Here is a 24,348-nt window from a genome sequence, read left to right as displayed (position 1 = left end):
TTTTCAAAGCTCCATTTTTTCACAGGTACATTCCAGAGTGTAACAAACCATTTCCACATGTGGGGGCTGATCTTTCAACTATATATCTTACCTGCCTTTTGTGTCATCACAGATTTCTTTAGAAGTTAAAGTTCACTTCAAAGTCATAGTGAAGCCAAAAGCTTTTCCAGGTGCAGTGATGAGTCTTCAGAGATGTTGGTGATCAAGGGCAGAACTGTGAATTCAGGGAGGGCTGTGAGAGCTAACCTCCCTTAGTGCCGCTCTCACTTCTGAGATCCTCCTGCCCACGTCAATTACATGGACGCACATTAGAATCCCTGAGGAAGCTTGTTAGCATATTGATGCCTGGGCTCTACTCCTAGAAGTTCTAATTGAATTGTTCTGGGTAGGGTCTATGCATTGCCATTTTTGAAAAAGTATTCCATATTCTTCTGCTGTGCACCCCAATTCTAGAACCACTAAATTATATGACTATTTCTTGAGTACTTACTGAATTAAATGAATATTTCTTGAGTACTTCCTTACTATGAGTCCCTAATAAGGCCAACAGAAGATTCAAAAAAGCATAAGGAAAGAAGGTATGTCCTCAAGAAATGGGGAAGAAAATATACCCACCTAAACTAGAACCCATAGCTTTCTAAAGTGCTACATTAGAGCTACACAGTTACCTGTGCCAAATACAGGGTAGAGTTAATGCTAGGTGGAAACAAATGGTTAGCTCTACAGAGGAGACTGGCTTTGAATCTAGTTTTGGAGGATTTTCATCAGACAAGGGAGAAAAAAAAAACATCTTGGGCTGAGAAAATGCAAATAAACAGAAGTGTGAAGGCAAGAAAGTTCAAGAATTTTGGAGGGATCAGTAAATATTGTAGAGTCACATACAGAGAATGAGATTGTCAAGGTCACTCAGACCAGATTTTATTTTATTTTTTTTTCAGGCCAGATTTTAAAGGATTTGTGATTGCCATGGCAACAATTTGAGTCTTATTCTCAATGAAAAGCAACACTATGTGTTTTAGAAAGATATATCATTTAGAAGATAACTACTATTTTAGAAAGATATATCATTTAGAAGATAACTACTATTTCTACCAATGAAATTGTTGGGAACTATGCTTAGCCAATTAAAGAAACACTCATTGACCATTTAATTGACTTTGCTGCAAATTCCCACACTACAGTATATGAGGAATTTAAAAATGCCCAAGGCAACTATTTATAATAGATTCTTGAACCTTACACTCTCTTATAAAGCTAGTATACAAAACAGAATTTTGCCGGCTAACTAGCCAATTTCTGTTGCTGCTGCTAATCCTTATTTTTTTTTAATCGTTTATTTATGGTAAAAGTAGGCTACTGGACCCATGAAGAACATTAGCCCAGATCACTTAGCTGAAGTAGTGTTTGTCAGGTTTCTCCACTGTAAAGTTATCTTCTCCCTTTTTCATACTGTAATCTTTGAAAGGAAGTCACTATTTACACCTCCTTGAGGGCAGACTGTCTACATAAATTATTTGGAATTCTACATGGGATATTTGTCTACTCTTCCCCATTTGTTTTGTTCAATCATTAATTTATATCAGTATAAACCTAGAAATTTATTTTATACTTTGTATTAGAATCTAATACTGCATTATTTACTATGACTTTTTTTTTTCATTTGTCTGGGCAATTTTGCATTCTTTTAAATCATAATTCTAAAACACGGTTATATAAAAAAGTATTCAGACTGTTATCATTTTTAAACTGAGCTCTTTCTATGTGAACTATGGTATAGGGATGTTTGTGATCGCAAAGAACAGAGCTGACCTCACTTCCATTCTTCAAAAACTAATTCGGGAAGGAAGGAAGAGCATTAATGCCTGCCATTACAAGCAGTTATTTGGAAATCCAGGAGAATCTGAACATCCTAGAAAATTAGACATTCAACATATGACTCTTCACCAAGCTTGCTCTACCTCACAAACATTCTTGGGTTGCCTTTAACAAAAAAAGAACACGTTTCTCTCTCCTTTTGCCACTAATACAAGCATTAATTACACCCTCTGCCAAAGTATGCAGAATATTTACTTTTATGATTCTAAGCAGACTCCTGACACTGATGTGGTGAAATCTGAGAGGTTGAGCAGCTGAGTCCTAGGGTTTCGGGCTGAGTTTGGGGAGGGATCAGTTATCCGATTTACCATGTGCAACCAGAAGTTTGCTCCTTGATTTTTCACCAAACCTCTGTAAAGAAAGCAACTTGTTCATAGTCATAGTGTAAGAGGAGGAAAAATAATAAACCTCTTAAGATATATATTGCCAAACCACCACCATACCCACATGTCCGTGAGAGCACAGAACACTTGAACCTTTCTGACCAACTTTATACTGCCCATTGATCTTCCTTCACTTTGCTAGGCTCCCCTTCCTCCATCTGTCAAGGGCCCTCAATGGGGGCTCTTCAGTTCACCTTCAGCAAAATGTTGACAATCACACATCAGATTTTGCTGACACATGTCATCTCTCTTGGGATGTCCCCATGACAATGAATCCACCCTGGTCTATCCACAAAGCCCAGCAGGAAACTACAGCAGCTGAAGCAGCTGCTTCCTCTTGACTCCAGCCTTTGGATGAACATTACTGGCATTTTTCAACTTCGAGAGTTGAAGCCAGGAGAAAATGTAAGTACCCTTTTACCTCCTTACAAAACTGAAGGAGATCATGCCTCTAGACTTCCGGGTACACTTCCTCTTCTGGCAAGAGAGCTTCTTTACCATCTGTTTCTAATGTTTTTTCTTGTCTCATCTTCCCAAGCAGGCTCACAAGAGCTCTGCCCTACTTCTTCCCTACTGCTTTGTGAATTCTCTCTCTTTACATTTACTGAATCCTCCTACCACTTAGAATGTTCTATCCACCTCTTCACCTACAGACCCCAGCCCTAACTTCAGGGCACAGCTCCAAATTTACATACTCTGTGGCTCCATATCACCTCCCAGCACCAGAAATTTCACCTTTCCTGCCAATGTGGTATATCTTCTGATTTGCAGGAGTGGTCTGTTATTCCTCTGCTGAAGGCAGAAAGTGGGTCCAATGCATCTTTTATATCCCCAAAGCCCTGAACATCAGGAATTGTTTTCTAATGTATATGTGCAGGAGACCCTTTGGTGAACCATAGAAATGATCCTGCAAGGGATGCAGAGCTGATATTTCCAGTCTTTCAGATGTAGAAAATCAGCAGCATGTGGATGAAGAGGTTGGCTAAAAACCAAATAGGTACTTATCTTTGCTCCTTCCTCCAACATCACAAAAGATATAAACCCCAAATGACAAAGCAGGTGAAAGAGGGGATTATAGCAAACAAGAGATAGTCAACAGAATTTAGGAAATAGGAAACAGATAAGCAAGTGGTAACTAAAGTTTGATGGCCAGTCAAGGGTCTATGGAGCCAAAGGATGCTGACTGATTCAGTTAGTACAACTCTGGAAAGATAAAGAGATGGGAGGGTGTCAAGTATCCCCAAAGGCTGCAGGGTTGGTTGAGCCTGAAAACAGGAGGATTGGTTGGTAGACCCCAGAATCCTCCCCAGCCCACACAACTAAACAATCACCTTTCTTCTCACCAGGTATAAAACAGGTTTCCACTCTGGAGATACTTTGGACTTGAGGTCCCAAGGTCCAGTTAAAGACAAAGGTGAAGAGCAATTTACACATTCAGTACAATCCCTATCAAAATACCATGGACTTTCTTCACAGAGTTGGAACAAATAATCCTAAGATTTATATGTAACCAGAAAAGACCCTGAATAGCCAGAGGAATGTTGAAAAAGAAAACCAAAGCAGGAGGGCATCACAATGCCTGATTTCAAGCTGCATTACAACAAAACAGTGTGGTATTGGCACAAAAAAAGACACATAGATCAATGGAATAGAATAGAGAACCCAGAAATGGATCCTCAACTCTATGGTCAACTCATCTTTGACAAAGCAGGAAAGAATATCCAATGGAAAAAAGACAGTCTCTTCAATAAATGGTGCTGGGAAAATTGGACAGCCACATGCAGAAGAATGAAACTGGACCATTCCCTCACACCAGACACAAAGATAAACTAAAAATAGTTGAAAGATCTAAATGTGAGAGAGGAATCCACCAAAATCCTAGAGGAGAATACAGGAGCAACCATTTTGACCTTGGCTATAGCAACTTCTTGCAGGACACACCTACAAAGGCAAGGGAAACAAAAGCAAAGATGGAACTATTAGGACTTCATCAAGATGAAAAGCTTCTGCACAGCAAAGGAAATTGTCAGCAAAACTAAAAGGCAACCTACAGAATGGGACAAGATATTTGCAAATGATATATCAGATAGAGGGCTAGTATCTAAGATATATAAAGAACTTATCAAACTCAACATCCAATAAAAACAAACAATCCAGTCAAGAAATGGGCAAAAGACATAAACAGACATTTTGCCAAAGAAGACCTACCACATGGCCAACAAGCATATGAAAAAATGCTCCACATCATTTGTCATCAGGGAAATACAAATCAAAACCATAATGAGATACCACTTTACACCAGTGAGAATGGCTAAAATTAACAAGACAGGAAACAACAAATATTGGCAAGGATGCAGAGAAAGGGGAACCCTCTTGCACTGTTGGGAATGGAAGCTGGTATAGCCACTCTGGAAAACAGTGTGAAGGTTTCTCAAGAAGTTAAAAATAGAGCTACCCTACAACCCAGGAATTACACTCAGTTACCCCAAAGATACACACATAGTGAAATAATGGGACACCTGCAATGTCCACAATAGCCAAACTGTGGAAGGAACCATGATGTCCTTCAACAGATGAATGGATAAAGAATACATGGTATATATACACAATGGAATATTACTCAGCCATCAGAAAGGATGAGTGTCTACCATTTACATCAATATGGATGAAACTGAAGAGTATTATGCTGAGTGACATAAGTTAATCAGAGAAAGACAATTATCATATGATTTCACTCATATGTGGAATATAATATATAGTGAAAGGGATCATAAGGGAAGGGGGAAAACTGAGTGGGGAAAAATTAGAGAGGAAGATAAACCATGAGAGACTCCTAACTCTGGGAAACAAACAGGGTTGCAGAAGGGGAGGTGGGCAGGAGGGTGGGGTAACTGGGTGACAGCATTAAGGAGGGCACGTGATGAGATGAGCACTGGGTTTTATATTATATGTTGGCAAAGTGAAATTTAAATAAATAAATAAAATAAAAAAGAAAACCCTACGCCAAATGACTAAAAAAGTAATAAAAATAAAAAATAAAATAAGATGTAAATATACAAAATTATAGATGGCCACGTTAAAAAAATAAAGGCAGGAGTGAGGCACCAAAGGAGAAATATAAGAGTGTAAGTAAACATCTGCAGGTGAAATAGTAAAACCCACCATCTTTCTCTGCCAGGTGGCCAGAACACCAGGAGCCAGACTTATCCTCCCCACACAGGGGGATAGAGAACTCTCTCAGGAGAAGTTGATAAACCCCAAGGGAAAAGAAACCTACTGATCCTGTGGACCCAATGAAACAGCCAAGTCCTCACCCATTTATCCCAAAGCAAAGTCTGAGGTTTAATAAGCACTCTTGTCCTCACCTTAATCATAGCTACCAAACATATATACACAGGTTCAGACCAGGTTTTTAGGGACGCTAACTTGAAAACCAATCTCTGACTGTAGGTTAACTATACTGGAATTAAAAAAAAAAATCTCTGTGCCATTCACTCACACTATGACATTTGCAATAAGTTTTTAATAGGAGTCTAAACCAAAAAGGGGGGAGAGGGAGCTACTCAGAGGAAGCAGACACAACTGAGGAATCACGAAACATTTTTTTAAAAGACTGAATACTCTCAGATATAAGAGATATTAAATCTATGAAGAAAAGAGTAAGTACTAGTTAAATAGTGAAGAACCCTCTCAGAAACTCAAAATCTTACAGCATTGAAAATTAGCATTTAAAATTCAATAGAATATATGGATGATTAAATTTAAAGAAATCTGGAAAGTATAACACAAAAATGGATGGAAAAGGAAAGCAATAAGCTAGAAAATTAAAGATAAACTCATGAAGACTGACATTTGACTGATGAGCTAACCAGAAGGAAGGATCATAGAAAGAAACTGTAAAAATACATACTGTATAAAACAGAAACCACATATATATGATATTCTTGAGCCAAGAGATATGGCTTTCCAGATCAAAAGGGACTATTGCCTGCCCAGCATGTTGAATTAAAAAGAAGATGCATCAAGGCATATCATCATAAAATTCCGGATAAAGAGAAGCCCTCAAAGTTCTCGAAGAGAAAAATCATACAAAGAATTTTTCTCACACAAAGAATTAGGAATAAAGTATTGCCTCATACTTTTCAAAAAGTAGCATTGGGAGCCAGTTGAAAGTAAAGAAATGCCTTAAAATTCTAACAGGAAACTATATCCAATCTAGAAAATCTATACTCAAACTATGATAAAATACGAGAGCAGAATAAAAATATTTTCAGACATGCCAGGTCTTACAACATTTTTCTGCCTCGTATTTTTTCTTAGGATGCTACTGGAAGATGTATTTCCTCTCAACGTAAAGTCATAAGCTAAGAAAGAGGAAGACATAAGGTCCAGGAAACCAGGGATCCAGCTTAGGAGACAGATGAAGGAAATTCCCAGGATGATGATCAAGACAAATCCTAGGATACCAGTGATGCATCGGCCCTGGAGCATAAACAATCCTGACTGGCAGAGAAGGACAGGACAGATGGTGCTAGAAGGAATAACTCTAAGAAAAAACAAAGGCTGAAGTATTTGTTCATATTGAGAAGTGCTTGGTAGCCCTGTTGGAAGAGCTGTGGAGGTTATGCAGATACCAGAACGAAACAAAAGAAGGAATTACTGACTACAGAAAGTTGTAGAGAAACATAATGAATAATCATATACTGTATAGCTCATCTTTTATTAACATTTACATACTTCTATACCATTAAATACTGAATATTGATTTGAATAAAAATGGTGGCTTAAATACAAAGGTGGAATGGGGAGATGAGATGTACACGTGTTCAGGGCAGGGGCAGGAGGCTGGTACGGAGAGGGTGAAATCCTCATCTTTCAAAGAACTAAGGCAATAGATAAATAATATCTAAAATTGGAACCTTGAGGAAAAAGTCAGCATAAACCTGATACTGAGAGATATGGAAGAAAATTCCAGAGAAAACAACAGCAAGGAATACAAGTGGCTGTTTCTGAAGGATAGAAGTCAGGAGTGGGGAAGGGTGGTAACAAGGAACTGCTGTTTTGTATTATAAGATTTAGAATGTTATTTGACTTCTGCTTTCAGAGAAGCAGTGTGGTACGGGGCTTCAAAGTCCAGACCTTGGTTTGGATGTCAGCTCTGACACTTATTGACTGTGTGAACCTGGTCAGCAAATTTAACCTCTAACTGCCTCAATGTCCCCTTTTAAACAGGAGTGATAATGCTTGACTCAATTAATAAATTAAAACAGATTACTGTATAACTGTTGTTATTGTTAATAAGCTCCCTACATATATTACTTAAAAACTAAAAATAGTAAAGAGTCAAGCAGTATGCAGATTTTACTTCTGAAGACTTGATTCTTTTTCACATGAAGTAACAGCCAGAATGTTCTTATGTTCAGTTTTTGCCCTAAATGCACCAATTTCTGTTCCTTTCCTTTCCCACAGAAAATGTTCGTGAACACAGCAACTACTGAGAGGGGTGGGGCTTCGGCCCTCCTCACACACACACCGCACCCACCCCCAGGAGGTGTCTCCAGAGTGGTCGATGCCATCCTTCCAGACCTTCCTTGGCTGAAGACCACAGTGTCAGTGAGAATGTACTGAGTTGACTTTGCGCTTGGGTTTTATGAGACAACAAGTCGTAGATCATCTTAGATCACTGTGGTCATCATGAAAAGACTTGCTGTCCTGCCAGGGTCTCAGACAGAGCTCTTTGTGTTTCAAAAGTGAATGAAAGAAGCATGCAGACACATTCTAGGAACCAGCTCTTCACTCGTTCCTCAAAGGCAGAAAAAGATCCTCCCTTACCGTCCCCTCTTCTCTGCCCTGTGCCTTCTCCTGACATCATCCTGTGAAATCAGTACCCAGTGGAAAACCTAGAAGGCCTCTACTGTCTTATTCAGCTACAACTTGGGCTCTGGTCAGCACCCACATGAGAGGAGAAACCAGGGTGACCTGCTCCATGGCAGAGTGTGCATGCATGCCTTAGTGGGACTAAATGCTTTCATTACACAAAGTATAATGGAATGCATGCATGGACATGAGTTTGCTCATAGCTCTGACATCTACCCACTCTGAGACCTTGCATAAACGTTGTCAGTTCTCCAGACCTCATTCTGCTCTGCTGTGAAGTCTGAGTCCAAGAATCAACACTCTCATTTCACCTGGGATGAACAAGGCCTGAGGCAGTGAAGGGACTTACACAAGGTAGCACTCATGAATTAGAACTGGGACCCAAACCCCAGTCTACTGAGCCCAGGGCATTGCTCTTTCCATGGTTCTTCATCACTACCCGATGTCTGAATTATCATCATCCCCTCACAGACTCTTCCATGGGAAAACCCGAACCCTATCCAGAAATTCACAGAAAGATAGTATCATTCTTTCATGATATAATTCCCTTGCAAGGCTTAAGCGTTAGTTTTGATCTTACCAAGAAATCTCCAATGAAAATAACAAATGGAAGATTAAAAGCTCCAAGTCAATTTAAACAACCCTATACTTGCATATACAGTCAAACCAGCATATCCGAAAGCAAGTTCTCACACAAAGTCATAAACTCACCCTGCTGCAGACCAGCAACACCAGCCTCTCGGGAAGGGAGCTGCTTCTGAACAAGTAACTGAGATGGAGAGCCAACGCTCCCCTTCCTCCCCTCCCCTTCCCTGCCCACACCCACCCAAAGGCCAGTCTTTACCAAGCTGTTTGGCAACTCTGTTCAAGACAGCTTAAGGTCCAGGAGTGGATTAGGAACAGCTAACACTCTGGCAATCATTTTCCTTTCCCTTGAGCCCAGACTTCAGTGGGCGTGCAATGTGGCATTTTGCTTCTGATTTCAACCACTTCCCCAGCAATTCAGCACGAGAAAAATAAGAGCCCATGCCAGCACAGGAGCAGCCCGCCCCAAGTCCTCTGCCTCCCTGCCATGGAAAGACCCTTGGTGACTGGGCCATCTCCTATCCCAGGACCCAAGGAGCAGGCCACCAACAGCCTGTAGGATAAGACAGGAAGGTTTATCCTGTGTTGCTGCCTTCCCTTCAAGCCAAGGAAGCAGATGGGTCTTCCATCCTGCTGAAAGCAGCCTGGGAAATCTACAAGGATGGACAAGCCATTTTACTTTTAAACCACTCATGGCAGTCGTTGAAAATTATGTATTCTGTGTTTCTGTGTAATTGCCAGAGATCAGAAGTCTAGAACACAAGCTAAGGAAACACCAGGCATATTACCTTCATTCTCTGGTGCCCCTCTGGGTTTTGGGTCTTGCATCCCTCATTCATCCTCCACTTAACTGACAGTGACTCAAAACACATCTCTGAATATATCATACCCTCACATGGAATTACCCAGGGCCCCTGGGAATCTGCAGCATAGAGCCCCATGTGGCGCATGGACCTCAGATGACCCCACCAGCTTCTTCCACTAGCTTCTTTACCACGTCCTCTGCTTCAGTGTTGCAAAGCCATGCATAGCCCAGGTCCTGTCTCACCTCTCAATTGTTGAACATGCATTTCCCTGTTCTTAGACAACCTCCTCCACCTCTCAAATAGCCTAAGCCCCGATAGAAACACTACCTCCTCCAGAAAACCCTCCTTGGTTCCTCCAGTTCTCTGAGTATGGAATATTCCTCCATGGAATATTGACTGTGTTCCTAAAATGACTTCTATCGAGATAATTTTTAAAAATCTGTCTCTCAGGTTAGTTAGTGAGCTCTTTATGAAAGACAGAACTTTCTTCTCTGAGTGCCTACATCAGCACCCAGTGAATAGAATGTTCTCTGACTGTGTTTTGATTCAATAATTCTTAAGGGCAGGGAATATGTTATATCCTTTTTTTGGATCCTCTAGGCAATAGATGCTTCAAGTGGCTTGTGAATGACAAAATAAACTAAAAAACTATGTTTCCCCAACTTGAAGAACTTGCGCTTTGTCCTCAGACAACTGTATGTCTGAGTCTCAATGATGTCAACCTGGGACTTTGTCTCTAAGTGGTTCATCACGCCTGCAGTCCCCAGGAGGCGGTCTGCTACTTGGGTTCCCTCCCTGCAGGCAGAAGGCTCTGCGGCCTCCTGCTCCATCTCCTCCTCCAGGCAGTTAACCATTGCCCTGCAGACTTCCTCTCCTCCAGGCGATGGTGGAGCAGGAATCCTGCCCCCTTGCCACAGGTGTTGGAGCCTCTTGGGAGTTACAGATTGTGGGGGAGGAGGAGGAAGTGAAGAAGTTTGCTTACCTTTTCATCTGGGTAACTGCACCTGTGGTCCACGGATGGTATGGCTTCTGGAGGCCCTCCATATTTTTCACACAGTTCTGTGGGGGGTAAAAAAAGTCCTCATTACTATCTAATCAAGGCAGACACAACAGGGAGGTTATAAAATGTGACATGATAAAACAAGGGGGTTAAAAAGGATTGTTACTTCACTTCCTTTTCCCAGTGGCTGCTCCCTCCAGCCTAGAACGTTCACTGCTCAGTAGATGGCATGGGCTGACATGTATACAAGCTTACAGATTGGAACCCGAGGTTTCCAGAAATGTGTCGATAATCACCTTCCAGGAAGCAGTGGGCTTTAGCCAGCATCTGACATGGCCTACAAATTTTGGTATCAGCTCTTTCTGAGGAAGCCTGTTTTTGTAAAGGGGCCACCAGCACACCCAATAGACACTCTCTGGTAAGTTTGTGAATTGCTACAACATAAAAAGACAGGCCCGGTTTGAATTACCAGGCTCCAATTCCTCGCTGGAGTTCTGGTCACACTCACTACACAAACCATCTGGAGCCTCGCTCTGGCACTTTGTTATTTACTCGCAGTCCCAGGTGGAATTAGAGCCCATAATTCACCGATGTCCGCCCTCTTCTCCATGGACAGCATCATACCTCATCTCAGCAGTCGCCCTCTGGCCATCCATCAGCCATTCTAACTTGGGAATCCCTTGCCAAAGTAGATGCTTTTCTCTGGGGATTATCATTATAAATTAATGTTTTAAATTTGGGGACTAGCCTGCCATTTTGGAAAGCACTATGCCTTTTTTCTCTTAATCTCACATGTCTCAAACTTATAAAGGGTCCACTTATTTATCCCATTTTCCCTTCCTCCCTTTATAAAGATTTCTGGTCACCAGCAGACCATATGCTCCAACTTCTTTTACTTCTCTGGGAATTCATTACCAAACCAACCTACCAACAATGAAAACCTCCCACTTCCTCAAGATCTTCAATGAGAAGACCACTGCTCATCAGTGAAGACTGAACATATTACTGACTCTCTCTGTGCCTCAGTTTACCAGAGGAGAAGGCAAGAAGAACTTTAGTCAAAAAACACATACTGGTCTGTGAGCAAAGGAAGGACCTTCTAGGTGAGCAAAAGTCAAAAGAGAGGGAGAGGTATGATGTGTCCAAGAATTGGAGAAGTACAAGGAGTTTGCTATGCTGGAATGTAGGAAATAGGCAGTGGAGCAGAAGACAAAGCTGAAGAGTCATGGGGAGTGAGATGATGAAAGCCCTTAAACGCCATGTAAAGAAGTATGCATAGGTTTTCAAAGTGATAGGAAGTCACTGAGGTTTTAAGAAGGGGTATCATGTGTTTAGACTTTGTTTTATATATATATATAATATATATAAATAATATATATATTTATATATATATAAATTTTATATATATATATATATATATAAATTTGTCAGAAAGGATGGAGGCTAGATTGAAAAGATGCAGAAGTCAAGGAAGAGAATCCAGTCAGGGGACCATAGGGATGGTGAGGATGGATGGATGGATGGGAGCCTGGATTAAGGTGGCAAAGTGGAGACTGAGAGGATAGGACAGAGCTAAGATATCTTTAAAGGGGTTAAGGTTAAGGGGAATGAGGGATGGAATGACTTGAGTAAACGCTCAAGTTTCTGGCATGGACAACTAGATAAACAATAGTGCCCTTCAGGCACTATTGGAGGGAGGTAGGGAGTAGAGGGAGGGTTTTTTTTTTTTTTTTTTTTTTTTTTAAGGTAGTGAATAGAGGGAGTTCTTTTTTAAGAAAGGGGAATGAGAAAAAGAAATTTAGTTTGGAGACATTTTGAACAAGTGCCTGTGGAACACTCAAAAAAGTGTTTCTATATACAGTAGGTGAAAAGTGAAGACACAGGAAAGGTACGATCATCCAGGGAGCAAGTAGAATAGGAGCAAACAGGGTCTCCCATGAGACCCTAGGAAATCACTAACCAAAGGAGGATAGAGTTTCAAGGAGAGACTAATCACTTGTGTCAACCATACCACAAGTGAAGTCCTGGAGAACAGAAACCAGAAAGAAGTGGGCTTGAGAATGAATTGGGAGAGATAGTAAATGTGAGCAGTGAATGTGGTATTTTGGTACACTCAACTGTGAAAGGAGAGAGGGCCAAAGGAAATTATTGGTTGGTTAGAGGCTTGTTGTTTTATTTTTATTATAATTTTTATTTTTTAATCTTTTTTAAGAAGGTGGGGAGAGGGGCAGAGGGAGAGAGAGAGAGAGAATCCCAAATGGTCTCCACACCCAGCACAGAGTCCAATGGGAGGCTTGATCTCACGACCCTGAGATCATGACCTGGGGTGAAATCAAGAGTTGGAACCCAACCGATCGAGCCACCTGGGCACACCCATTGTTTTATTTTTAATAACATTGTGTTTTGGAATAATTTTAGATTACAGAAAAGTTTCACAAATAGTCCAGTTCCCCATATTAACCCCTTATATTACCATGGTACATTTACCAAAACTCAGAAACCCACATTGGCACATTACTATCAACTAACTTTCCGAATTTATTTGGATTTTATCAGCTTCTCTACTAACGTCCTTTTTAAGTCTCAAGATCCAATTCAGGGTACCACGTTGCATTTAGATCTCATATCTCCCCAGTATCCTCTGCTCTTTCTTTGTTTTTCATGACCTTCACTATCTTGAGGAATACTGTCAGTAGCCCATAGAATGCCTCACAATCTGAGTTTTTCCCATGGTTAGACTGGGCTTATGAGTTTTGGGAAATTATACCACTGAGGTACTGTCTTCATCACTGCATATCAGGGGCTACGTGATATCCACATGTCAATGCTGACTATATTAATTTTGATCACTTGGTTAATGTAGTGGCTTGGCCACTGTGAAGTTTCTGCTTTCTGTTACCCAACTCTATTCTTTGGAAGTGACTCACCACTAAATCAGCTCACACTTTGGTGTGAGATGGGGGTGGAGGTAGGATTAAGCTCCACCTCTTGTGTTTTTAGGATGAGGAAGATTCTCCTAACTCAGTCTGTAATCCTCATAATTTTCTCCTTTATTTCAGATAAAACTATAACAATGGGAGTCTCAAGCACACAATAGAGCACGTAATCCTGAGATTTTATTTTGTTCATTCATCAATTTTACGTGTGTTACTCAAGGTCCAGGCAAAACAACTCAATGCCTAGTCTGGGACCCATACTATACTTCTCTCTTTCCCTGATCCATTTGGTTACCGTGTCCTTTCATTTTTACCTGTTGAACATCTCACATTTAGTCACAGGTCATAACTGATAAAACTCTGTCAAATCAACGGACTCCTAAGTTGCTTACTGTTTCCTCCAGGTGGAACCCCACCCTCAGCCCCAACTCTTGGTAAATACAAAAGGACAGCCAAGGAGACAAAACTTCCTCTGTATCATCACCAAACTCTAGTGTGGTCAGTATGGATATCAGATGGCTAAATAGCTTAGAGCTTTGGCTTAATAGCTTAGAGCTCATCCTGAGGAAATGGCTCAGAAGTCCCTTCCTGGCATTTTTCACAGAAACTCCCCAGGAATATGTCTTTGAACAAGAATCATCTGCTTGTGGGATGCTTGTAGGATGAGTTCAGTCTCAGCAAAGGACAAGCAGGAGATCTCGGTTCCAGGATTGTTCTGCCACTAAGCTACTCTGGAAACCAGGGTTCACCATTCCAACTTGGATATCTTGATTTCAGAATTAATAAAATGAAGGATTTGGGCTGATTATAATGAATTCAGTTCATTCCACCAGCTGCTTTCTTAAGCACCTACCACTTGATCTCATCACTGGGGTTTCTTTGTTAGAGTCACAGGATAGCATGATTGGCTTTGGGAATGTTGTGTGGAAGCCATATCTCAGAAGAATCACATGGAAAATGGATTAGGGCTGCACAGGTCAAATTCCAGTTTGGTGAGTTGTGTGAGATAAATGTGGGGAAGCCCAGTGGAAAGAAGGGGCTCCTAACCCCTCGAGAGACAATGCATGCTTCTTCCACGGGGGTGGGGGGTGGGGGCAGGAGGCTTGGCAGCCCTCTGTTGCCTCTAGCCCTATCCCATCAGGTGGGGTTAGCTTGCTGTTGAGCTCACATGACAGATGGCTCTTTGGGCCTCCAGAGTGTTCTCTAGCCATCACCAGGTTGTCAAATTGCAAACAAAAGCCATTCATTGCCCTCATCGTCTTTCCTAATTCTTCCTAGTTTCATAACCTCAAACACACATAACCTCAAACTGTGCCATAATCATCTGAGGGTCTTCCACTCCTTGTTTACCTATATGAACCATATTTTTCTGAAACTCAAAAAATCAGTACACATCACCTGACAGAGAGTGTTTTTGCTATCCCTGACTACAAAAACAGTCTAGGCAATGTACTTTGGGTACCAAGATATTATTTCCACATTTTTGCAATGCTTTCTTACATCTTTTTTGGGACTTACCAGGGTTCCAATTACAACTCCTTTAGCAGGTTTGGATGCAAATTTTCCTTCTACCTTCTACCCCTTCTACTGCAGGGGGCTAGCATACTGTCAAAGTGAAAGGTGGGAAGAGGAGTGAGGAAAACACCTGGCCAAACTCACCTGCAGGCAGTGGAGACTGTGTCACAGAAGGATTAGAGGAGTGTGACACAGTGTCACTGGCTCCAGCGTTCAATCTGCTGATACTTAAAATCCAACCATCACAAATATGTAACATTGACACCAATTTTTATTTATAATTAAACAAAATGTCCAAGAGTAACTGGACTTATAGGTTTTTGTTTTTTGTTTTTTTTTTTTTCAATTATTACCACCTTCAAGAGAAGGGTTTGATGTCAGGTGGGAGATTACTAGAAAGTGGAAAAGTCTCATGTATCTGAGATGGAAGTTCACATGGGACCCTTGCTTGCTGCCTGCTGCAAGTTCTTTAGGAAATGGCCAGCCACTTGCCCCCCAGTGGAGTCTCAGAGTGGGAAATCCTCTGGCTCTCCATAATCCCAGAGAGAAAACAAGAGACACCAGGGGGAAATGACCAATCTCAGGGTGACCACATCCTCATCCACTGCAGGGAGAATAACTAGGCATGTCCACCATTATTCAGAAGAGCCTAGCCTGGGACCCCAGAACATTCCAAATTGGACTTTTCCACTCCTCCATCAGAAGGCTGGGATGCATGGGTGGCTCAGTGGTTGAGCATCTGCCTTTGGCTCAGGATCTGATCCCAGGGTCCAGGATTGAGTCCTGCATCGGGCTCCTTGCAAGGGAGCCTGCTTCTTTCTCTGCCTATGTCTCTGCCTTTCTCTCTGTGTCTCTCATAAATAAATAAAATCTTTATAAAAAAAAGGCTGATAGCATAATCTTTAACATCTTGCCCAGCTTGAAGCACCTATGGTTTCCTTTAGATTAAGCAGGTATTTCTCCAGAATGACAGGAAATATAGGAGAGACATGGGTAACATGAACATCTGGTTGTGAGAAAGATGAAGAGAGGAAGGGCATTGAAGACATAAAGGTTCTACCCATATGCAATCCATACAACTTCTCTGAATGGTTCCAGGAAAAGTGACTCTCTCTCCTTTGTCCTCACGTTCTATTTTGCCCTAGACTCTCTCAATGGTTTTAATTGCAAAATCATCTAAAATCCATCATTTTTTTTTATTCCCCAGCCCCCTCAAAACAAACAAACAATGTACTTGGCAGGAATTCCCACCTCCATTCCCTAAGGAAACATCCTGGGAACTAAAAATAGGCACCACATAAGAAGCTTCTCAGGGTCCCCTGAAGCCAGAATCCCTTCTACACCAGTTCTTTGGAGCTTTAGAGTTTCTTGAAGGTATCTGCAAACGAAGCCTGCTAAACACTTACTCTACTTCCTTTATCAACTGGCCAAATTTTTGCTCCAAAACAGTGTATCACAACAAAGCTTAAGAGTTGAGTTACCTGCTCTGTCATTGACAGGACAGTAAACTTTCTCACTATGCTTCTCACACCTTAGAGGTCCCACCAAGCCTCTTCCAGGCTTCTGAATGTCTAGGAGCTGAACTGCTGGGGGCTCCAGGCTCTCCCCCTAATTCAATATGAACAGCTCCACTTTTATCTGCTTTATATATTGGTCTCTCTCTAGGAATTAAAAAGTGTTTGAGAACCACTGTAGGGCAAGTTCTAGTCTGCAGTGTTATTTCCAGCTTGAACCCAAGTTCTAGTTTCTTTACATGACATGCTAATAAATCTCTGCTTCGGCCTCCCAATAGAAGAGGGAGGACAGAAGCAGCCCACTGGTCTTCAAGACATACTGTCATCTGTCACATCAGGTTGCCTCCAGGGGGTCTTAAATCCAGAGAAATACGAGAGTAGCCATTTTACTTCTTAAGACCCCTCTGATGAGAGAAGCCTCATTAGCACGCGTGCACAGTAGCTAGTATTTTACATAGACTAACTGGCCTGTTTTCATTCCTTTTAAATACCCAAAGGCATCCTACCTACATGAGGAGCTGAAGGCCTACAAACCTTGGTCGTAAAAACTGTTTGCACACTACGCAAGTGCTAAAGAGCACCTGAAACCACTTTGCCTCTATTTGTTTTGCCCCCTAATACGCACACTGGTATATTAGTGTTTCTTTTGAATCCCCCTGGGTTTGGATATTATACACCCCAGTTTTAGTTCAAATTGAGTTTTCACAGCTGGATTATAAACCAATGGAAATGTTGATCCAACACCAACTATATCATTCCAAACAGGTGTTGCTTTCATTAGCCTTATCGTAAAACAAAAATTAAAAATTAAAGGAAAACATTTTAATGGACCCAAAGAGTTTCTGAAGGTCTTAAAGGGAGCAGGCAAATTATTGAGGACTTTTAAGCCTTATCTCCTATTCTCAGAGGCGCTCTTAAAAATTCAGGAACACTTCTGAAGCTGCAATAACACCCTGGTGTTTTAAGAGGAGGAAAAAAGCTGGCTTCCTGGGCATGTTTTTCAATGGAGGAGGAAGTTTTTAAGTGAAGGGAGAGAGGCTTTGAAAATCCATTCACCTAGGTCCTAGACATCCTCATCTCAGGCAGGAAGAAGACAAAAACAGCAGTCTTTGGATGTTACTTCTGACCTTCAAGGGGATTAACACTATTTTCCGTGCAGACAAAGGAGTTTTACATGATTTCAATTCAGTGCAGAAAACATACCTACTGGGTACTTAGAGAGCAGTGGAAGAGAAGTTGCAAAAATCCTACCCCCAAAGGGTGTTCAAGCTCACTGTTTCACACACATGAAACCACTTAGAGAACAAGTTAAAATTGGATATGAATTAGCTCAGGTGTGCTGACATTTCAGCAAGACAACACAAACTTCCTCTGGCCTCAGGAAGTTTAGGATAATTTCCCAGAGAAAGCAGAGTGAGCAGCTAGCTTCTGAGATTGAATATGGAGGGACAAGCAAACAGAGCACCTCAAGCTGGAGAAACTGTATCAGTAAAGGTACAGGGCAGTAGCTCTGCAGGTTGAGTGTACACCGGTCACCTGCAGGGTTGGTTAAAACTGACTCCTGGGCCTCCAGACCTTCTAATTCAGTGGGTCTGAAATGAGGTCCCAAGAATTTTCATTTTTAACAGGTTTCTGGCTGATGCAACTGTTGTTGTACCATGGACCACACCTTGAGAACAACCAGTGTGGAGGAAAGATTGCACATAGCTGTTAGTGGTTCAGCTATAAGAGGATTTGGATACAAGGGTAGAGAATACAGTTCCTTAGAAAGATGCTTGTTTTGTGATGGTGTTAACTAGATTACTTTTATGCTAAAAATTTACTCATTTCCAATTTAACCTCCTTTCTAGCCACCTTGAGTCCTATTCACTGTCTTTCTCAAAGGAAAGAGGAGAATTCTCTAGTGAGTGCTATATGTGGTGCTGCACCTGTGTTAACTTATTTAAAAAATGCAAAAATATCATCAAAACAATAATGATAACGATGCACTCTGCACTTACAACAAGCACTCACATGCCTCTGCTTGTACCCTTGCAGGCACAGGTGGCATGCTCTGTGAGATGAAGAGAGGTTCCGCTGCTCTTAAAAGTCTTCTCCTTCTTTCTAGGCAAATACCAACTTCTCTGGTTGTTTCTATTCCTCAGCTTAAGGGTTAATTTATTCTGAAGTACAAGGAACAGAAAAACACTAAGGGACCTCAAATGACAGGACTTATAATAAGACTGTAGGAAAGAAATAAAATATAGAATCTACACAATGGACTCTTGAAAACACAATGGTACTCACAGTTTAAGAGCAATTCTGATGATTCTCTCAACCTGTCTCCTCTGGGATGGCCATCCACTGTTCTCTACACTGAGGCCCCACAGTTCTTCTGACCCAACTTCCTTTTCTCTGCATGCTTCTCTTCCCTACTGTTCTTTTGTGTTTCTCTGTGTGTGTATGTTTCAAAACTCCCCAAGAGAAAGAATTGGCTACTGATCATCAGTCAACATGGGGCTCCTCTATTGGGCAAAGTCATTGCACAGGATACGGTCCACTTGATAGAGAAGCAGTGTTGTCCAACAGAAATATAATGCCAGCATCAAATATAAGAAGTGTATGAAATTTTAAATTTTCTATTAGCTACATCAAGAATGTAACATGGGAATGCAAACTGGTGTGGTCATTGTTGAAAACAGGATAGAGGTTCCTCAAAAAGTTAAAAATAGAACTACACTAGGACTCCATAATCACACTACTGGGTATTTACCCAAAAAAATATAATGACACTAATTCAAAGGGATTCATGCACACCTATATTTATTGCAGCATTATTTACAATAGTCAAATTATGGAAGTAGCCCAAGTGTCCATCAACAAATAAATGGGGTATACACACACACACACACACACGAGATCTTACTCAGCCATAACAAAGAATGAAATCTTGCCATTTGCAACAACATGGGTAGAACTAGAAAGTATAAGTCAGTCAGAGAAAGACAAATACCATTCAATTTCATTCATATATGGAATTTAAGAAGTCAACCAAATGAGCAAAGGAAAGAGAGAGAGAAAGAAAAATGAAGAAATAGACTCTTAACTATAGAGAATAAATTGAGAGTTACCAGAGGGGAGGTAGGCAGGGGGATGCATGAAATAGATGATGTAAGTGTAAGAGTACACTTAACATGATGAGCACTGAGTCATGTATAGATTGCTGAATTACTATATTGTACACCTGAAACTAATATAACATTATGTTAACTATAATGGAATTAAAATTTAAAATTTAATAAAAAATAGGGATCCCTGGGTGGCGCAGCGGTTTGGCGCCTGCCTTTGGCCCAGGGCGCGATCCTGGAGACCCAGGATCGAATCCCACATCGGGCTCCCGGTGCATGGAGCCTGCCTCTCCCTCTGCCTGTGTCTCTGCCTCTCTCTCTCTCTCTCTCTGTGTGACTATCATAAATAAATAAAAATTTTAAAAAATTTAATAAAAAATAAAGCGAATGCTCTAAAATAATAACAAGAATGTAACACAAAAAGTAAAATAATTGGAATAACATTTTATCCAATCAGTATATCCAAATTATATTTTTAACACATACTAAATAAAAATTTATTCAGCTATTTTACCTTCTTTTTTCCCATATTAAGTCTTTGAAGCCCTATGTGTGTTTTATACTTGGAAAGTATCTCAGTTAGATTAGTCACATTTCTAGTGCTCATTAGCCACATGTGGCTGGTGGCTACCGTATTGAATAGTATATTAATAGATGGTTACTTCTGACTAGAGGACTGATCTTTAGTTGTCACCACTATTGGTCAGAATAACAGGGTCGCATGATATAATATTTTAAAAGACCACCTGTCACTATTTACTTCCAAAAGGTACTAGACAAGAAGTATGCTCACAGTCCCATAGTCCATTCTTCTGAGCTAGTCCTAAGATTGTGTTAGTAGATCTCTATTATCATCTATTCTCATTAGCTTCTACCTAAGCTATGCTGGTACTCTCACTCTGGTCTTACCAAAGGGTTAGTGACTACTTTTGTATTTCTACCATCTTCCAGTGACCTGGTGACTACTTTTATGTTAATACTATTGAGTCTAGTTCTTGTGTCACTGCTACAGTCACCTTCTCATACATACATCCAGACTCATATACAATTCTCTTATACATTTATTCCCATAAAGTTTGTAATGTATTTACCATATTTTATAAGCCTTCTGACCATAAAAGATTATTCAAAATAAGTCTTGTTTCCTCTTATATACACTTACTTTGTACATACATTTATAGCATCATTTATCACTATTATAAATATTTAGATATGTGTTCATTCATCGCTCCCCTCCCTGATAATACACTCTGTGAAGTAATTCTTTTAAAAAAAAAAAGATTTTATTTATTTATGAGAGAGAGAGAGAGAGAAAGAGAGAGAGAGGCACAGACACAGCAGAGGGAGAAGCAGGCTCCATGCAGGGAGCCTGATGCGAAACTCGATCGGGACTCCAGGATCACACCCTGGGCCAAAGGCAGGCGCTAAACCACTGAGCCACCCAGGGCTCCCTCTGTGAAATAATTCTTAAAATGAATTTATCAGCAAGCCAAAAATCAGCATCCTCAGTTCTTAGTACAGTATCTTACCCATAAGCATATTAATAAACATTTGATAGTGGAATAAATAAGTGAATCAACATTATTATTTGCCTTGAGGAGTCTTAACTGCATTTGATTGTGAATGTAAAGATTTCAGAATGAATAAAAATCCATATAAAGTTTCCATAATCATCAGCTTGATTATTTGTTTGCCAGAAGAAACTGCATGCTTCACCTCAAGACAGAATGGGCTCAAAAGGGAACTAAAGTGTGCAACATAGTATAAGAAGAATAGTCCTGGATAAAAAAATAGGGTGTTTTAATCTTAGGTATAACAATTAATTTGCTACATAAACGTAAATAAATCACTTCACCACTCTGAACTTTAATGTATTTGTGTTGTGTTATATTTTAATGTTAAAATTAAAGCACTGTAGTTAGTTAATTTCAAAGGTTCTGTCCATCTAACTTTCTATGATTATAGGAATTCACAAGTTCAAGAATAACATTAAACAGTATGTGTCAGGGTTTTTATCATTTTTATTATCTTATTATTGCAATGAGAAGTAGCCCAACTGATAACCAAGTATTTATTGCTTTATTCTGCAATTACTTGTTTATATGTCTACATTTCAAGTTAGGTTAAATTCTTGAGAATAAGAACAGTACCTTGTTCCTCTTGGTACAATCAACAACTGAATCAGGGAATGCACAAAGTGGTTTTCAATAAATGTTGACTAATGATGAAGACATGCATGAATAGTCATTATTCATATCAAATGCATGAATAGTCATTATTCATATCAAATATCCAAAATTTCTTTTGCCGAATAGTTTAAAATGAGTGGGGTGATGGCCTCTATTTGGGATACCTTTTTTTCAGACTTAAAATGTGAAGATCATAAATGAGAAATTCCAATATTTCCATTCCATGCCATAAGGGTCACAGAGATAGGAAATCCTATCAAGGATCCAATACATTTAGAGTTTACTGAGAATGATGTTTTGATGTCTTCCATCATGATTGTGAATCTGCATATGACTCCTTTAAATTGTTAATTTTTGCCTTTTATTTTTTGAAGATCTGTTATTAGGTGTCTACAAATTTGAAATTGTTATACCTTCCTAGTGGCTTGATTATTTTATAATTAATAAGTGAATTTCTTTATAATGTCTCCTGCCTTAGAGAGGACTATTAGCATAACCACATTAGCTTTGCTTTAATTAAGGTTTGTATCATTGAGGCACCAGTGAGTGGGCTCTATGAAAATCAAAAAGCCCCGATTTGTGACATTTGCAGATTTACATGGAGTGAATGCTCCCACAATGAACAATCTCAAGCAATTAAAGTTTAACAACTGACTTGTAAAAATCCTGAATAGTTAACAATCAGTTCTCCTAAGTTCTTATGAGATGGTGCCAGGATACTACTGGTTTTTCCATGCTTTTACTTTCAATCATTTGTTTCCTTATATTTCAAGTGCTTCTCTTTTAAGCAGACTGCAGTTGGACTTTTTATAAAATTTAGACAGATACATCTTTCAAATATGATATATATATATACTACATTGAATATAATTGCTAACATTTTAAAGTTTATATTTGCCATATTAATATTTGTTTTCCATCTTCCCCATTAATTATGTTCCTTTTTTTCTTCTTTTTCCCTTCCTTTAGCTTAATCAAATGTTTGTTATTATTCCAAATCCTATCCTATTATCTCATTAAGTAAACATTTATTCTTGTTTTAGTAGTTATCTTCAGTAACATACATTCTTGATTTGTTAGAAACTAATATCATTTTGTACTTTCCCCATTTCTCTGACATTGAAAGGGCCCTGGAAATCCTGAAACTTGAAGATTAATAGAACGTGTAACTGGGGTTCCCAAGATCATCCTTGGTGTCAGTGTTTCACTAGAAGGACTCACAGGACTAAGTATATAGTTATACTCACAGATTTGATTGAGTTGAATGCAAAGAGACAAGATAAAATCAGTAAAGGGAAAAGAGGCATTTGGTAGTTTGAGGAAAACAGGCACAAAATTCCAAGAGTCCCCTTCTAGGGCAATCACACAATACATGTTTAATTCCCAAGCCACAAGTTGTGGCAACTCATGTCAAATGCTTGTCCACCGGGTAAGCTCATCAGACACTCAGCACCCAAGGTAAAGATTGGGTACTGGTCATATAGACACTTAACAACATTCCAGACTTTTAGGAAGAAAGGAAATATTCAGCATGAACCATTTTGTACAAAGAGTTTAGGTATAGTGAACCACTCTTCTCAGTCCAGAGAATGGTGGTGACCTTCCCAAAATTTAAGTTCCCAGAAGCCTATGGAGTCAACCCCGCAAGCAGGTCTTTCTAATGAGAGCAGTCTTGTAACTGCTGTGTTATGTCTTTTTTTTATACAAACTCCCCCCCCTTTTTTTTGTATATTTTTTCATTGGAGTTTGATTTGCCAACATATAGCATATCACCCAGTGCTCATCCCATCAAGTGCCCCCCTCAGTGCCCGCCACCCAGTCACCCATCCCCCCACCTACCTCCCCTTCCACCACCCCTTGTTCGTTTCCCAGAGTTAGGAGTCTCTCATGTTCTGTCACCCTCTCTGATTTTTCCCCTCATTTTGTGTTACTGTTACTATATATTTTATTTCTACATATCTTTTAAATCCCATAAAGCTGACTGTTATTGTTTTTTAGAGTCAACATTTCTTTAGATTTACCCACATAGTCAACTTTTCCATTCTCCTTCGTTTCTTCCTTGATTTCCTTTTAGGGTTTTCTGTAGGTCGTTTCCTGCTGAGAATGAGATCTGTTGCCTCTTGTCAAGAGTATCTTTATTCCTTCTTCATTTTGGAATATTTTTGCCGGCTATAGAATTCTGAGTTGGCATTTTTTTTTACCCAGCACTTCAGACATATCATTCTGTTGTTGCGTAGTTTCCGTCTAGTGAGAAATGAATGATCTTAAAGGAACTGTTTCAAGAGTAATGGATCTTTTTAACTCTGAATGATTTCCGCTTTATTTTTGGTTTCTGGCAGTTTTACTATGACATGCATAGATGTTAGATTTATAACATTTTTTGAGTCAATTCTTGTCCATTTCTCTTCAAATATTGCCTCTGTCCCATTCTCCCTGTGACATCATACTTATATTAGGCTTATAGCTCTCAACTGGGGAGGATGGGGATGATATTTATTTGCTCCATGGCAAATATACCCCTACAAAAAATAATTACTTGATTCAAGAAATAGCAATAGTGC

The 24,348-nt window shown here is 40.0% G+C and overlaps 1 protein-coding gene across 1 annotated transcript in view; it reads right to left on the bottom strand.

The window, feature by feature from the left end:
- OSR1 (odd-skipped related transcription factor 1) overlaps positions 1–24,348 on the bottom strand; it is a 363,752-nt gene that overhangs the window by 69,435 nt on the left and 269,969 nt on the right. The window contains 2 exon segments of the mRNA XM_077844037.1: positions 92–214; positions 10,509–10,585. The gene's annotated coding sequence lies outside the window, so the exon portion shown is untranslated.

This window comes from Canis aureus, chromosome 12, assembly GCF_053574225.1.
Source record: "Canis aureus isolate CA01 chromosome 12, VMU_Caureus_v.1.0, whole genome shotgun sequence".
Classification (NCBI taxonomy): Eukaryota; Metazoa; Chordata; class Mammalia; order Carnivora; family Canidae; genus Canis; species Canis aureus.
Note: the sequence above shows the minus strand (reverse complement) of the source record. Positions and strands in the feature narration are given on the sequence as shown.